This window comes from Macrotis lagotis, chromosome 5, assembly GCF_037893015.1.
Source record: "Macrotis lagotis isolate mMagLag1 chromosome 5, bilby.v1.9.chrom.fasta, whole genome shotgun sequence".
Classification (NCBI taxonomy): Eukaryota; Metazoa; Chordata; class Mammalia; order Peramelemorphia; family Peramelidae; genus Macrotis; species Macrotis lagotis.
Genome location: NC_133662.1, coordinates 180,714,268 through 180,733,147, shown reverse-complemented (window position 1 = coordinate 180,733,147; position 18,880 = coordinate 180,714,268). Strand labels below are relative to the sequence as shown.

General features: G+C 32.8%; 1 protein-coding gene and 1 long non-coding RNA gene across 2 annotated transcripts in view; one reads left to right on the top strand and one right to left on the bottom strand.

The window, feature by feature from the left end:
* The window catches only part of PACRG (parkin coregulated), a 569,883-nt gene that overhangs the window by 25,511 nt on the left and 525,492 nt on the right, over nt 1-18,880 (bottom strand). The gene's annotated exons all lie outside the window — the stretch shown is intronic.
* LOC141488167 (uncharacterized) overlaps nt 1-18,880 on the top strand; it is a 65,598-nt gene that overhangs the window by 45,115 nt on the left and 1,603 nt on the right. Inside the window, exons 2-3 of the long non-coding RNA XR_012468597.1 lie at nt 2,368-4,158; nt 9,323-9,450. This is a non-coding gene — a long non-coding RNA (uncharacterized LOC141488167). The remainder of the gene's footprint in view (nt 1-2,367; nt 4,159-9,322; nt 9,451-18,880) is intronic.

Below are 18,880 nucleotides of genomic sequence, written 5' to 3'. Positions count from 1 at the left end.
CTTCAAGTTAATTTTTGTTTTTAAATCTTTTTCAAAGACAAATTCTGTTTTCGAACAAAAATATTATTTTTCTTTTAGATTGATTTTATTATTCACTTTTAATTTATTAATATTCTTTATGCAGTCTTCTATATTACAGTATGCCAAAATATAATTTTTGTAACATTTAATTTCATTATTTTTAATGGTCATTTTCACAAAGATATCTATTTTACTTTTTCATGAATCTGGGGCATAAATCATGTAGAAAATCTGATTAGAAGCTACTGTCATATTTATTTAATCTTACTGCAATACCTTATTAATAGCATTTGTGTTACCTTCAGTTTTTTAAGGTCATACCAATTGACAATATAAATCATGCTTTAAGGTCTTGGGGTATAGGTATAGGAATCCTATCCCCACCACCATCATGGAGATTATCATTTCATATTCCTCTTCAGTACACTTAATTATCTTTGCTCTTCTGATTGGAAGACTAGAGGATAGTGCAATAAACTCTTCAAATCCTCCAAGTGAGAGCTCAGAAGCCCAGCCAATTCATTTTTCACCACCTGAATCCTTGAATTTGACTCTGCTATCATCTTTCCCCTGGGTTGAAATACCTTCTCCCTCTCTTCAACATTTCTTCCTCTTTTTGCTTCCTTTTATTGTCTTGTATCATCTTCCCCTTTGGATCATAAACTCCTTGAAGTCAGGGATTGTCTTTCTTTTTTTTAAATTTATATTATTGTGCTTAATACAGTGAATAGCACATAGTAGGCACTTAATAAATTTGTATTATACTGAAATGCAGTGTTCTGTATCTGACTTTTGAAGCCCAGGTTAAACAGATTAAGGTTTACTATAATCAGAAATTTGGCTACCTTATGATGACTTTATTTTGGCCACAGAGACTCTTGAGGACCATCTACCTAGAGGGATTGTGATTAGTATGCATAAGTTAATTAATTAAAGAAATAGCTTTAATTGACATTTTCTGTAATCACATTAAAACATATTCATTTATCTATGGATACGCATCTAACCGTCTATCTATCTATACACAAAGCCCTTTACCAGAATTTTTACCCTATGTTTATAGGCAACAACTGAGATCATCATTTGTTTGTTGAACTGTTAATTTCAATATTTTCACAATTCACTATGTATCAAGCTAATTAGCATAGTTGAACTGATTGGTTGTTTGAGTCACATAGAATGAACTTTTAAAAAAACAAATTACCTGCTACTATTTTCATTTTATGAAGCTATTTTGAGTACTAGGACTAGTCAAATGTTGTTAGAGGTACAGTCTCACAGACTGTTGTTACTACACATATGTGCGGGTGTAGGTATATGAGGGTAGAGGAACATGTCTACCCAAGTAGCATATGCATGATTATTATTACTAGGGCAGAATGAACAGGGCTTTCTTTTAAGTTACTGACATGTATTCAGGGGTTGCATATGCTTCCTACAAAAGACTAGTGGCCTACCATATTTGTGCCTCTTGATCGTCTACCAGTCAACCATAGCAGATCTTCATCTACCTATAGAATACCACCTTCAGGATACAACACATCTTCCCAGTCTTTCTTCTCCTCTACTCCCAAGATATACCTATCACCTTGGGTGTTCACAGCTCGGTGACTATGTCACAGGAATATGGACTTTTAAGATGATAACCTCAGATATTTATTATTAGCTTTGTGAGCCTGGGACAAGTCACTTAATCTCTCTGCTTCAGTTTGCTCAACTATAAAATGGGAATCATAAGAACAATCTCCCGGAATCACATTGCCTGACCAACAATAAGCAACACATAAATATTCATTATGATGATGGTAGTATACCATACCAGGTATGACTACCCCAAATGCAAACTATTCTCTTCATCCCCTTTCAAATGAATTTCCAATTCAAGAATTCCTAGTTGTTGCTATGACTCATGTATATGTGGGATCATGGGACTCAAATCAAAATCAAAAACTCTGTTCTGCATAAGAGGTGGTGTATGAATCCATCATCTTGCCACTAAACTAGAATCAATGTGAACATATCTTCATGCAAATATAGTCCAACCCTATTGTTCATTTCTACGTGTCATTTACTGTTTAAGAAGAACAAAACAACTCACAGGGCTCAACTCTTTAGAATATTATACTTGTAATATATTGTTGGTTCAGCTGTGAATTAGTCCAATCATGGCAATTTAGAATTAATTGAAATAGTGACTAAAATACTTATCCTATTGGATTCAGAGATGTTTGTTCTTTGTCTCAAAGAAGACCATGACATCAGGGAGGTGATATCATGTTATCCAAGTGAATTAGATTTAAGTGACGGAGGGCTGTGCAAAGTCACCAGTCTCATTTTCTCTTCCAGGGTCATCTGGGTTCAGTGGCAAGACACAGATCAGGATGAATGAAGATGACTCCAGATGCAGTGAGAGACTTTGGTCTCTTTTTAAGCTAAGTTCTGTTCCAGGTTTTAATTTGTCTATGGCAATGCCATTCAGTGATTAAGGCTAAGTAAGAAATGAGGTAGAGAATAACTTCTTTTACCTAGTTAAAAAAAAAATCAATTTAGGAAGGAAAGACTCTCAGAAAGAATATTCCCATATATTTCAGAGCACTTTTTGTGATAGAAAAGAACTAGAAACAAAAAATGTCCTTGGATTGGGGAATGACTAAACAACTTGTGGTATATATGAATATAATGGAACAAAAAAATGGGAAGATATATATGAATAGATCCACAGTGAAATAACACCAAGAAAATATTATATGTAGAGATAGCAATGCAACCCAAGACAATGAAATTTGAAACTTAATGCTGTATAATTATATTAAAAATATCTACAGAGAAGAAGGATTTGAGACAATGGATGCCTTTCCTATGCACTACGGAAGTCAAATGTAATATGGCTGATATAATTTGTCAGCTTTTGCTTAATTTCTCCTCTCCTACCCCCCCCAATTCTTTTTTAATATCTATTACAAGGGAGGACTTGCTGAGAATGGAGGAGGAGAAGTAATATAGTTAGAAATAAATGTGACATAAAAACAAAAGGTATTAATAAAAATAAGGTAAGAAGCCCAAGAAAACACCAAAGAACAAATGAAACAAAAGAATATGATATATAAATTATTTTAAATAAGGAAAAATTATTTCTTAATGACTAAAACTTTATTTTTTCCCTTGAACTATATTTGCATGAAGATATATTCACATTATATTTAACCTTATATTCACAGAAAATCTATAGTTGTTTCCATGAAACAAAAAACAGCCTCGTAAATGTGTAAGATACTCATTACAATGTGTTGGGCATTGCTAAGAAGGTAATTTCAATTTTCTATACAGGGAATTCAGAAAGAAAAATATAAAACCTTGTTAAGGGACTGGAAAAAATGTTACTTTGAATTAACCAAGTTCAGATTTTTCAATATTATTAAAGAACAATAAGGCATCTAGAAACCTGGGGAATAGCAGTTGCTCTAAATTATGCACTATTTGGAATAAATTTATATTGGATTAGCAATATTTTCCCATGTCTATTTACCTTTCTCTCTGAATTAATTATATTTTATTTTAGGGATCAGTTTGCTCCATGAAAACATTAGGAAATGAGATGTGTAATCAAAAAATAGTATGGAATCTCCCCTCCAGAAATTTTAGGCTATCAGCCCTTCTTACTGAGCGGAGATAGCTGTATTAGTGTGAGTTATGGGACTGTCAAGGGTCAATTTGAATTCTTAGGCAAAGGAAGCAATTGAAATTTAGGAGCCAGTTTATCAAGTGAGGGTTATAAACATGTTTGTAGATAGGAATTCAGGGAGAAACATTTGTAGGAAACAAGTAACAAGGCAGGCACAAAGGGTAGCAGATGTGGGTTTATCACTAAGCTAAAAATCAGGAATACTGGAGTTCAGGTGCAGAGGCTCCAATGGGCTAAATGCAGGTATTTAGATTTACTACTAGTGACATCTCCTCTTCCATTTAATTCCCTCTGGGCCCAGAAGGTCTGTGGATCCTATGGGATCCTGGGAGGTCATTTAAAAGAATTTGTTATATTTTAACCTTAAATTCTTTCAGAGTGATCTTTCTTCAAAACAAGAGATGAAATAGGTGCCTTCCAGAGAGTCTATGAATGTGTTTCAGCAGGTTTTCCAGGTATTTTGTTTTATCTTCTCTCCTTTTTTCAGATAAGACAGCTATACTTTCAAACTAATTTACTGATTCCTGTCTCCCAATCCCTGACTCATTTTATCATCATTCCTCCTTGATTTTAGAGGCATTTTTATGCTTCCCACAGGATAATCTGATCACCTGAAGATTTGCATCACCATGCAAATGCATTTCGCTTTTGATTCTACTTCTTCTCAGTTGCCTTTCCCCTGGGACTGGAGGATTGTAGGGTGGAGTTGATGGTGTTTGTCCAGGGAGGTGATGCCATGACAGGCCCATGATGTGGATTTGAGTGAGGAGGGCCAGACTCCCTTTCTCCTCCAGAGCTATTGGGTCCAGTGTCCGGATATGAATTAAGATTAGAGATGACCTAGATGCGATATAATCAGGGTTAAGTGTCTTGCTCCAGGGTCACATGGCTGGTACTGTCAAGTGCTGGATTCAAACTCTAGTCCTCCTGAATTCAGAGCTGGTGTTCCATCCACTGCACCATTCTGCTGCAGTGCTGGAGCAATAAACTCCTCCTAAAGCCTGGCTTTATAGAGAGCTCAAAAGTTTTCAGCAACTCTCCATTTCCCATAAGGTTTCATCTCCAGAAACATCATCCCCTCCCCCCATCCTTTTTCAGCTTTTTTTGGTGTGTATATTATCTTCTGACATTGGTTTAAAAGCTTCATGAGGGCAAGGACTTAAACCCCCCCTCCCCCAACAATTTGTATTCCTGTTAGTTAATACTGTGCCTGGCCATAAAATAGATCCTGAATAGATGTTTATTGAATATAATTAAAACCTTACCTTCCTATGGGTTAAATTGTGTTTTCCCTTGTTGGTATACATTTGGGTCAACCTACAATACTTTCTCTTTTATGTCATGGACCCCTTTTGTCAGTTTGGGGGAGAATATATACCCCTTTCTCAGAAATAATGTTCTTAAATGCATAAACCACTATATATTGCATTGCAAAGGAAAATAATTATTTTGAAATACAATTTTCAAAATATTCTTGAACTCCAAGATTAAGAATCCCTGTATTAAGTAGAAGTAATATAACAGAATAGAAAGAACATTGTACTCAGACTTTGGATCCAATATTACCTCAAACAATTACTGGTTTTAAGATTTTGAACAAGCCACTTAATCACTTTAAGTCTCAGTGTGAAGATTACAAGAGATGATGTATGTAAAGGTGTTTTACAAATCTCAAAGGGATATAGCAAAGTTAGCTATCATTCAAATGTTATATCTTTTGAGGTATTTAGCATGAACCTCTAAATATTAATTTCATTTAAACTGAAATGGTTTAAGGGTATGTTTAGTAGTGTCTGGCTTTTCATGACCCTTTGGTCTACATAGCATATCAGGTCCTTTTATCCTCCACTCTCTCCTGAAATCTGTCTGAGTTCATGTTCATTGCTTCTATGCAACATTTCCAGAGCAAAACATCTTTTTATCTAAAAGCAAAATACAGTGTCCAGTTCAATTTCTATCTCTTCCATAGTATATAGTAATAAATATTTGTTGGATGACTGCATAATGTGACTCCATTAAGAATGGGGAATCAATCCTTTCCAGTCGAGCCATGATGACTGGGTTAACTGAATTCAAGGTACAATCTAAGTATAACATCATATCTGCAAAGAGTGATAGTTTTATTTCCTCATTGCCTGTTCTAATTCCTTTAATTTCTTTTTCTTCTCTAATTGCTACAGCTAACATTTTTATTACAATATTAAATAAAAGAGATGATAATAGTATCCTTGCTACTGGGAAGGCTTCTAGCTTATCCCCATTAAACATAATGTTTGCTGATGTTTTTAGATAAATATTTCTTATTTTCAGGTAATTTCCATTTGTTCCTATGTTCTCTAATGTTTTTTAATAGTGATGGGAACTGTATTTTATAGAACCTGGAGGGTACTCACAGATCATCTACTCCAAATTAGATCCTGGAACCCAGCAGAAAACTAGAAAGAAAAGAAGACTAAGATTTACATTAAGTAAGGATATTAGAGAAAGGGTAGCTTAACCCAGGCTGAGAAGTCAGAGAGAGATGATGCCATCAACCCTGTCATTCAAGACAGCAGTCATTTAGAAGCTACCACCACAATCTTGAGAGTACATAAACAAAAAGATATGTTGAATATTATGCAATTGAGTCAATCAGCAGTCTCTATCAGTCCTGTGATAATAATGACAAGAAACCTAAAAAAACCCTTGTTTTTTCTTTCTTTAAATGGAGAAATAGAGTAGTAATAAAGGAAGTTTATATATTACTATGATTCTTTTCCCAATTTTTTCTTTTCTATTTTGAAATAAATATTTCAAACTTATGTGGTAAAAAATTATGAGTCTACAAATAATTTTTTTTAATGGCCAATATTATGACAAAATAACAGATTTTATTGCAATCTGTGAGGTCTTCTAGTTAGTATATAAGTAAAACATTTTGTAGATTTTTTTAGGACAAAGGACTATAAAAAAGAACCTTTTAGCTGACTAGGGCCTAATATATCTGAAGTCAAATCAGTAACGTCAGCAAACTGAATCATTATAAACATAGGCAGACTACTTTGTTAACAATAATATATTTTGGACACTCAAACACCATTACAAAGTTCATTAGACTTATTATCTAACTTAGCTGCTGTCTATATGAGGTAAGAAACTCATCTCACAGAATACTAAATTAGTCAGTCTGGTTCACTGGGCAATTTTCAATAACATCTAAATTAAAACAAGTCTGACATTGCCAGAGGATCCATAATGATCTTGAATCTTGCCTACAGGTAAAACAACAGGGTTCTGCCATTTGGCCTGGACTCTCCTAATTTTAAGAATACATATTTCAAACTGATTTTACTAATGGAGGTAAGTAGTTGTGTCACTCATCCAAAGGAACACATAATGCATATTTCATTCCTAAGATCTTTGGGATGAATTAGGTGAATTAAAAAAAATTTGTTCTATCTATTTTATTCAGGTTAAGATTAAAAGTAATTTATATTTACTACATATGACACTGAACAGTTGGAAGAAGTGGTCCAGAAGTTTTCTAGGAAGAGGGACCCCAGCTGGGATTACAAATTCTTATTTGTATTTATTAATATTAAAAATCCTAGGTGGACTTCAAGAATTAAATTTTAATCACTATATATAAAAAATTCAACAGTGTATTGGTTTTTGGTTAGTTTTTATTTAGTTATTGTAATTAAAACCCTAATGCTCTTAATATATATTACCTGCATGTTATATGTGTAGATTTAAGTTATTTCTATCATTCTAATTTTTATTATGAAACTTCAATGTAACTTTGGCAAGAAAATTAGAAGATGAATCAGTTGATAGATGGTATCAACTGCCAAAAAGTGTTAGGGGACTAGAATTAACAAATGTCTAACATGAAATGAGACCAAATTTAAAAGAATTAAAGAACTTGAGAAGCAATGTCCTGTGAACTGCTGAACTGTAAATAATTGTAAATAAAGATAAATAGATCTTTCAAGAAACATGCTCAAAAAATGATTGCTATAGAATAATTTTTATCACTATGGCTTCAGCGTGCCATCAGGGAAAATAGAAAGAAGAAATCTGCAGAATATATTGAGTGTGATTTAATTTTTTCAGGAACATTTCTAAAATTTTTTAGCAAGTGACAATGGAAATGAAATATAGGGTTCCCACTATGATGTTTTTTGGGAATCTTTACATAATCTCTAAACTGTGAATACTGTATCAAGACCACTGGTACAGAGATCTGTGTGTCCTTTACTTTTATATGTAAATGAAGGAAAAGCAATTATCACACATCTTGCAGGAGAAATGATTGTGCTTTTGTACATTTTCATGTAAAAATTGTCAATTTCAGGTGTCCAAGAACCATTAATAGAAACTGCAAGTGAGAAAGTGATTAGCATATTCTTTCTGGGTGGAATTATAAATTTAAAAATGCCCCCCAAATTAACATTTTAAACATCTGAAAACTATTTATAAGTGTGACCGAAAATCAGTCGTTATATCACTTATGGTATCATCATTAGAAAGTATTTGATGGGGGCGGCTAGTTGGCTTAGTGGCTAAAGCACCAGCCTTGGAGTCAGGAGTACTTGGGTTCAAATCCAGTCTCAGACACTTAATAATTACCTAGCTGTGTGGCCTTGGGCAAGCCACTTAACCCTGTTTGCCTTGCAAGAAACCCCTAAAAGACAAAAAACAAACAAAAAAAGAAAGTATTTGAGTCCGCACTAGGGCAAAGATTACTATAAATGGAACAGTAAGAAAAGACTTTCCATTGTTACATAGCATATATAATATATAGCATTTATGGACTAAACTGAAGGAAAAACAAAGAGAAGTATTCTTATAGATCTGCCATCTTTTCTATCTGGACTGAGTTTTATCAACAATGTGTTTTTGTTAGGGCAGGATCTTCTTTCACAACATCAGCTACAACTTTGTCTCCTTCACCCTCCCTGTACTCCTCCCCCTCTTCACATTTACTTAGTTGTTATATATTATCAAATTTAATTTTACCACATCTCATTTCTCCTCTATCCACGACCTAGTTCAAACACTTATTACCTTTCCTCTAGACTGTTATAATTGCCTCTTAATTGGTCTCCCTGATTCAAGTCTCTTCTCTTCCCACTATATCCTCTACAAATATAGTTGCCAAATATATATTCTTAAAATACAAATCTGTCAGGATTGCTAACATCAACATAAAACATGTGTGTTCTATATGTTCCTATAATATCCTTCTTGTTTTTAATTCCCTCTAATCCTTTTTTTCTACTTAACATGGATTATTGCTATGTTTTAAATTTATTATATGTTTAAATGCAGTCAGTATATGCATTGTCTTTTTGGTTCTATGTTCTTTACTGCTACCCTATATTTCTTTGAATTCTTCATATTGTTCATTCTTATGGAATAATAAAATTCTATTGCCCTCACACGTAAGAATCTCTTCAATTTTTTCTCCAGTTCTCTGAAAGACTATCTTTTGATTAAAGATAAAAATGTTGACAAAAATTTGTAAAAAAAAGAAAAAAAGGAATTACTGCTCCTTCTATTGAAAAGGAATATCTATAGAGGATTACAAATTAATATTCTACCTCAAAGTTCTATTCTGGTGTTTCATCTTGGCAGAGAGGTGACCTTGGATTCTCAATGGTTATGTCAGTGGAGCAGGAGTTTTGACAGCTTCTACACCCAAGTAGCAAGCATTTCAGAATTTTCAAGACAATAAACATATTTATTATGTGAGGAACAACAAGGTAAGTGAGAGTTATCACCAAAACACTGACCACAAAGTGATAAAACCTTTTCAGCCTTAGTAAATCATGAAGAAAAAACCAGTAAGTGGGGGTGATTGATTTAGCTGGTGGGCACATCCACATTGAGAATCTTTCAACATCTCAAAAATCAAACTCTAGGGAAATTCAATATGACTTTTGCTTTCTCAATATGCTCACCTTGATTCTGTACTGCTACCTGAGAAAGTCTAATGGTGTAATTGCAAGAAGAGTGAATTTGATATCAGAATCTGGATTTGGATTCCAGATTTTATATTGGCTACCTAGAAGTCATTTAACTACTATAGGTCTCAATTTCTTCATTATAGAAGGAAGTAATTGGACTCAGTAACCTCTAAGATCCTTTCAGTTCTAAAGATAGTTTATATGGTATTAGTATAAAGTCTAAATTGCATGTAAAATAGTTTTATATATATATATATATATTTATATATATAAACAATAATCATAGCGTATATAACATAATATATACTATATGTGGCATAGAAACTATATAAATCACATATAGTTATATATATCACTATGTGAACATATACATATCTATTAAATATAAGAGAGGGAAGGGAATAGGCATTTGTATAGTACCTATTGGAACAGGACCTTTATAAATATTAGCAACCTAGGTGGGTGGTTAATAGTCCATTTTGCAGTTGAGGAAATTGAGACAAAGTTAAGTGACTTGCTTGGGTCTCAAAGCTAGTAAATATCTGAGATCATGTTTGAATTCATGTCCTCTTGACTCCAGGTCTAGTGTTCACTTTATTATGAAACTAGTTGTCTCTATTATAATGTGTTATATATATATATATATATATGTTGTGTGAGGAAGAACAAGCTAAGTGAGAGTTATCACCAAAACACTGACCACAAAGTGATAAAACTTTTTCAACCTATTCTATAAAATAGAATATACATAACTTATAGTAATTATATAATCACATATAGTATATTAATAACATAACACAAAACTATATAATACCATTTAAGATAATACTATCTTATATATAATTAGTTATCCATTGTTATATAGTTATATCTATATAAAACTATACATATATACCTAATTATAAAGATGTTTATATATAAAACCATATGTTAATATATCTAGATATATATTAATTTATATCTGTATATCATATCTATATAGATGCATATTGCTTTATCTAGTTTATAGATTATGATTACATATTATATATGATATTTGTATTTTAGACTAACAGCACACATTTTCAACTTATCTGTCAATAAAGAAGTATCAACTTGCCACTGACAGTCAATTATTTATACTGTTGAAGAACTACTGAAATATAACTTTTTCAGTGAAGAAAAGGTTTCAGACGTTAATATTAAGAATTTGGAAGCTGCTTAGATTCAGTATGATAGTGTAAGTTAAGGATGTTCAGGCTTTTAATGGTCTACCATTTTCTGTTGAGGAGACTGACAAGGTTGCTACTAATTTAGAAACTTTTCATGTCTATTTTTTACTAAGATTAATGTTTTTACTATTTAAGAAGGGGCTTATGTTAATTGTCATTGTTTTGTTGATTTGTTATAAAAGGGCCCTTTTTACAAACTAAAAAATTTCAATAGCTTCAACCCTGCTTATACTCTGATGCATTAAAGAACATTGCTTCATTATTATCAATGTTATTATGCATAGTAAACAGAAATGTGTTTCTTTATATATCAATAATAAAATATGAATTATTTTCCTTAAAGCAGAAGTACACTCTGATATTTCATGACAATAAATATTTATGGACAATTCCCACCAGTTTTATCACCCATACCAATTGTAACAAATGTGAGTTCATCACTCAGTCTAGGAGATTTTATAAACCACTGAATGATGCACTCCCATCTATTCCAAAAGACATGGACTATAAAATAGTGTGAATTGTCAGTAAATACTTACTCAGATGAAATATTATTTTCACCCCTCCACTTCCACAGATATAGATGATATTTCAAAAGTGTGCATAATTTTATACATGGAAATATATATATATATATATATATATATATATATATATATATATATACTTTTTTTTAAACATTACATGAAAACTGTTTTGCACAGTATGCCCCTCAAGTTCAAGAATAAAATCAGGACATATAACAATTTGTGTTACAAGGGCAGTCTGTGTAAATGGCTAAATTCTCCATAGTTTATAATCAAAACAAATGAAGCAACTGTGTTCAAAGTACCATGATAGATCTATGTCCAGAATTGTCTACTAGAAAGAATGTAAAGTATTGCCATATACTATATCCATGTGTGATATCTCATGTTTCTTTTCTGTCAATGAATATATGATTCTGTCTTTGACCTAGAAACTGGGCTTTCATCTCCTAGGTAGAGGGATCAGGTTATGGATCCCATATTTGTTTCATCCTAATTCTTTGGACTAAGTCCCATTTCCCTGCACAAACTGTAGGGAAGCTTTTGCCTCTCCTTTCATGCAAAAAATAAGATCATCATCTCCAGAAGAGAGAATGTCCTGGAAGAGAATACAGATTTTAGCTTTGACTGTCTTTAGTTTTGCTTCATTTTGTAATGGTGAGAAGGACAAGGAAACAGAAAAAAAAGTGGTAAGGATCTATCATTTGGAATAATTCCATAATAATTCCATCAAAAAACTAGAATTTATAGACTTGTAAACTTAACAATAGCTATGAGACCTTAGGCAGGTCACTTAACATTTGTTGATTTCCATTTCCTCAATTGAAAATGGGGAAAAAGCACCTGCTTTGCAGAGTTGTTATGATCAAATAATATAATATTATAAAGCACAGACCAGGCACATAGTAGGCACTATATGATTATTTGTTGTCTTTCCCTATGTAAAGAAAAGGAAATATACAATGAGGGAGGCTGGACTAAATCCACTTCTATAATCATATTTTTCTTCCTGTATTTGTAGAATAAAAAAGTGTCAAATTCACTTGACTATAGAACACAACTAGTTCAAGCTCTGTTTATTAAGCATCTACTTTATGCTAGATAGTGTTAAACTTTTGTGAAGTAAAGAAAAGTTAAAAAAACAGTCTCTGCACTCAAGAAACTCATTCTAATTGGAGGAGGGAGGGCAGAGACAACATGCAAATGGACTTGAAGGAGTTAAGAGATAATGGAGAATTTGCCTCTACATTCAGCAATTATTTCCAATGAGATTTTTTGTTTGTTTGTTGTTAGGTTTTTGCAAGGCAAATGGGGTTAAGTGGCTTGCCCAAGGCCACACAGCTAGGCAATTATTAAGTGTCTGAGACCAGATTTGAACCCAGGTACTCCTGACTCTTGGGTTGGTGCTTTATCCACTAGCCACCTAGCCGCCCCCCCCCCCCCCCCCCCCCGAATGTACTTTACAATACTGCTGATTACAAGAATCCATAAAGATGTGAAAGGGGATGAGAGTAATATCTTTAAAACAATTTAAGAATTGAAGAGAGAAATTTCCCAATAACATAGCTGGGTTACCTGAATTTTTGTTCAGTCCTCTTTTTTACTAGGCCAAGTTTCCCAGTCTCTAGTTATAAGGCAAATTTTCATCAGTCTTGACCAAACCGATCATTATTACCAAAGCTCCTTATTTCTTAAAACCTAGAGAATTACAAAACAAATTCCTCCTTCTTGTCTTTCTTCTGTTTGCATTTTGCCATTCCTACCTTCTTCCTGACTTTTACTTTGTCCTCAGCTTCTTCCTTCTTCTTGATTCCTGACCCCTAGCCAAGATCTCAAGTCAAACCTGCCACCCTTTCCTCTTCTCCATCCCCCCTTCAAACTTAGAAGGAAGGTCTGAAATAGAGATTTTAAAATGTTTTCAATTTATATAGAACTTTAAATGAGAAAGATGGCATTAAATTATGATACACTATTGTTCAATCCCCAAGTATGGTGAGTATTAATATGGGATGATAAGAAAAACGTGATAGATATAAATTTGAAATCTTTGTTCAAGACCATATTTCCTTTCAAGCAAGTAACCCCCTGAAATGTTAGGATTCCAGGGAACAGAATTTGAAAATTATAACATTAGACATTTTTCAGGATTCTTTTGAAGATTTCACTCGCAGAATGGCACTAACTAGTTTAAAGAAATCAATGGATGTTCCATAGGCACCATCTTAGTATTCTTTAATATATGAGTGATCTGGGAGATGATGAAATGGACAATATGCAATTTAATTCCAGCTTGGAGAGATTGCTGGCACTTCCTTAGGAATGCAAGTCATCACCTCAATAAAAGTAGTAAAGGTAGTTTATAAGGATTTTAATTTACCAGAATTGAATTACTATTTAGAAATTCTCTTAAATCTTTGCCTAAAAGACATAATAAGTGCCAAATTTAGCACTGTAGTATAGTATAGACTGACTTTCCATTTCATTGGAAATAAACCCATCACTCAAAATTAGACATTTATTCCTTGTGTAGATTACAAAAAAATACAGTTTTAGTTTATAATCTGATATAGTGATGGGAAAATGCTATGTCACAAATGCTAGTTTATTTTTATTTTTCTATTCACATGTCAATAACTAATATCACATATAAATATTTATGGTTGTGGCCAAAATAATTTCATTTCTCAGACTGACTTTTATGAAAAGACCTAAGTTTTAAAAATGCCTAATTAAAATGCATACTTGGAGATCTTTGATTCTATTATAAGGAAGAAGCTATACATTGGAATATAATAAAACTGAAATACTGGTCTCAACACTCAATCAGATATTAAATTCCTGACTTCCAGTTTCATTTCAGCCAGCAGGGCTTTGGGTAGGTTACTGTACTCTGTAAGACCTCAATTTTCTCATCTTTAAAATGAGAAAAAAAAAAAAAAAGAAAATGAGATCTACTTGATTGCCATGTTTGAAATTCTATGATTCTATAAAGTTCCAACTGTTTAAGAGACTGATATTCAATTTAAAATGAAATTGGTTATTTATTGAATTATTTGTCTTAGTGTATCTTTGTTGGAAAATAAACACATTTCCAATCAACTGAAATATGATACAAAAATTTAAGCTAAAATGCCCAATAGAGGCAGACTATTCTCACCCAATGACAGCAAAACCCCCCAAACTATGAATAAATCCAATGAGAAATTACAGTAATTTTTGCTCTAAATTGTACAGAAATTCAGCCAAAAGCATAGAAGCAATAGGAAAGAGGGTTGCAAGCAAATTGGTACGAACCCCCCAGCAGGACCAGAGACATCTGTACTTGCATGACTTTGTATTCAAAACTGGAAGAGGAGAGTTCTCATGAAAACTGGACCTTGGAAGTCCTGGGGAAAGGCAATTGCCTATATAGGGCATGCAGCAGGCTCAAAGTGGGGCAGCCTAAAAACAACCAGTTCTGAGGTCCCTAGTATACCATCTTGAGATACCATAAAGTCCCTGAAGATAGAGAACTTTGTACTTCAAAAATTCAAAGGAACTGGAGGAGGTAGAGGCAACCACAAGAACCTCAGGTGACCCTTGGCAAGAACAATTAGAACTGACCACCCTTGCCAAAAGCACAACAGATAGAATCTGACACTGGTACAAAACCTTAGTTCTGGAACTAGAACTGGAGAAATGAGTATGGAATAATCAGTATAGAAAATTTTTATAGATCTAAAGATTTCCAAAGATGCCTAGAAAGAATGAGTAATTTCATAATAACTGTATGAAGAGACATTCAAAAGAAAAAGCAGATTTTTCCACAGCTAATCTAAGAATACCTCGAATTACTGAAGTAAAAGATAAAAACAGGAAATAAAAGATCTGAAGGAACGAAATGGAAGGAGAAGAAACAGTTTATAGGAGAAAGTCAGTCAGTCAATAAACATTTATTAAGTACCTAAACTGTGTATCTGACTAAGCAGAAGTAAAAAAGTGATAAACCTACCTAAGTAATTGACTCCTGAAAATTAGAATACAAAAAAAAACCAAACAAAAGTTATTGATTCCAAGAGAGAGCATGAAATATTAGAAGAAAATCAATGACTGAAAAAATAAGGTGTCTGAAATTAAAAAAAAAAAACTGATCTGGATAACAGGAGGACAAATAATTTAAGAATTATTTGACTCAAATCCTGAGAGACCTATCTGACCTAGCTCAAATGCAGTCAAGAGGATATGACAGCAATTCATCCATCAGCTGTGCTACATTTGGAAGTATATTTATTTCATAGCAACTGCTGTATGGACTTATTCTTCTCAAGGCCTGAGGTAATTGGAGAATATAATTTTTATTTCTCCCCCGAACCCATCCATATTCAGTGGAAATGCTTTTCAGCTTCTGTTCTAGCTACATAGCTTTATAGTAAACATTGTTTTATAAAAAAGCTAAGTCATGTTAATTGGTTAAATGACAATGGGATCTAATGGATGACAGGACTGGGAAGAAAAACTGGAATATAGCAAGAGGAATTAAATCAATAGCTTTAGAGAGAGACACCCATCAAGGATATCCTTAGAACCCTATGGAGGAAGTGTAATTGGCTTCTAGGAGAATGAATACAGAATCTGGTGACACTAAAATTTAAATGACTATCTTGTTTTAATGTATAAGAAAGTCAAATAACATTTTCTCTCTTTGTCCTCAAGTGTAGTGATACATACCTAGATTCAAAAGCACCAAGTTGCATCATTTAGATTAGTTAGAAAATCTTAGAAAATTAGAAAATCTTAAACACTTCGTATCTAACATTGTCACTGAAAACTAATAAAGGAACATTGCAAATCAACATTTAAAAAAAAATTGCACTCCCAGAAAACTATTATAAAAAAAGTCTTGACACTATATTTTTTAAAACTTTAAACAAAAGCTTTCTACATCTCCTAGAACCAGAGGGAAAATGAAAGTAAGATCCACAAATCACCTGCTAAAAAAAATACCCGAAGGAAAAGGCCAATACCATAGCCAAACTCTATTTTCAATACTTCAGACTTCAATATTGAAAAAAATACTATAAGCATCAAGAAAGAAGTAGTTCAAATCCCAGAGAACTACAATTTGGACCACATAAAACCTGCATTTTTTCTAATATAAATGAGAGGAATCTTGGAATTCAAAATATTTGGAATTTTAAAGTAATATAAAATAAATATAATAAAACAATAGTACTTAATTATTAAACAAAACAATAAATATTTTAATATAAACAATTTAAAAGGTAAAAAATGTAGACTTACAAGCACTAGTAAATGTTTGAGGCCAGATTTGAAATTAGGTCCTCCTGATGCTCTATCCACTGAACCACCTAGCTGCTCCTAAAAGGGGACTTTTAATGGAATAGGACTTTTATTGATTTCTGATGAAGAGACGAAATAAGTAGAGTAGTAACTTTGAAATGCAAACACCAGATTCAAGGGAAACGTAGAAAGGTAAAGTTTTTTGAGCTCTTAGAAGGGGTTAAATGATGATAAGGTGCTAGCATTTTAATAGGGGGAGAAGAAACATATAATCCTTAGGACCTTAGTGACTTCAATTTGGTTTTAATAAAGGGTTTTTAATAAAGAAAACCATAGGACCTAGGAAATGGATTAATTCTGTTCTGAGAGTTTTAAGAAGAAAAAAAAAAAGAAAAAAGTGAAAGGAGGGAAATGATCCAGTAGAGGAGGGAGATATTAAGGGATATTAGGTACCTACAGATAACTAGGAACAGATGATTCAGGTTGCAGCTACCTTTTGTATGTACATCAAGAATTGAGGGGAAATTCCAGAAACAGGTCTACTTTTCCTTTAACTTCTGCTCTTTTGACTAGCAAGTAAAAGTCACCATAATATAGTCTTCTCACTCCTTGAATATATCTGGACTTTTGCCTCAAATATAAAGAGGTCAGGGATTTGCTAGAGATAAACAAAAATTTAAATTAGAATAGAGACCCAAACTTCTGTCCTAATGGAGGGAAAATTTCTCCTAAATGGGGGGCATCAAGTTATTATAATTATATTACTTTTTGTCTGATAAATATACTCCATAAGATGGAGAAAGAAACCATATTTCCCCTATGATTTAATTAATGTGGCAGGCTGATTAAATCTCCAGAGAAAAGTGGGGTAGGAAAGAGAGGGCAACAGCCAGAAAAAAAAGATTGTACCCTAAGCCACCTCCCCAATGGAGGAATTAGGAAAAGTCTGGGAAAGATTGAGTTCTATTCCTATCCCTTAGGAAGGCTGGATCTGAAAAGACTGAGATCTTACAATCCAACTAACTCTATCCTCCACAGCAACATCCACTGGTGTTTCATTATTTGTATTAGAGAATCAAAAGTCAGATTTTTGTTTGAGGCAAAAACAATAATATACTTATGTTGTATTTTCTTTAAAAAAAAAAACCCAATGGTTTGGGGGCAGCTAGGTGGTGCAGTGGATACAGCCTCAGGAGTCAGGAGTTCCTGAGTTCAAATTGGGCCTCAGACACATATAATTATCTAGCTGTGTGACCTCAGGCAAGTCACCTACCCCAATGCGTTGCAAAAACCAAAAAAAAAAAAGCAGTGTTTTTTCTTATAACAAAATTAGCCAAGGCACTCACAAGGTGCCTAATGTTTTTGAGAAACCTGATTTTTTTGATAGCAGACCCATCTAATTTGTGCTGAGAAGTTAGACTTTTAAATACATTTTTTCAGAGAGGGAGAGGGAGAGGGAGAGGGAGAGGGAGAGAAGAATACTATAGTTATTATAGTATTTTGGTTAAATTTAATTGAATTTAAAAAGTACATTAGAAATGAATTTTCATTTCTTTTCCTACATTACTAAATTACTAGACCCAAAAGTTAGGTTTGGCACAACATATAAACTTTATTTTCAGTTATGTTTATCATTATTCTAAGAATGATTATTTTACTTAGAATTGATAGAGAATAAAAGCTAGCAACTAAAACATTTTTTAAAAGGATCAATGTAATTTTACTAGAAGCAGTATTTTCTGAAGGGTTCTCTATAGGTTTCTACTTTGGAAGTATAAATGTAAGATTCCATTAAGGGGAAAAAATTTTTTATCCATGTCTCATATGTGCTTGTATTTGCAAAATTATATTGATTATTTGATTAATGTCTTTTTAATATCTGTATTTCTACTTTGATAATAAATGATCTGCTATATATGGATGAAAAATTATTTTCTTAACATGAGAAGTATTTCATCTTTTTTGGGGGGTACTTATTTTTCATGTAAATATTTTCTGATTAACTAATGGTAACAAACATACCAAAAATGTTAAAACTCATTATTGGAGGATGTATGGGAATATAGGCATGAATTATTTCATTTTTTTGGAAAACAAAAAATTTGGAGTCATGCTTTTGCATGCTACTTAGCTTATACCCTTTGAACCTTTATGGGTTCCACATGCCTAAAAAGATAAGATATAAGAAAAGATCACAAATTAGTACTA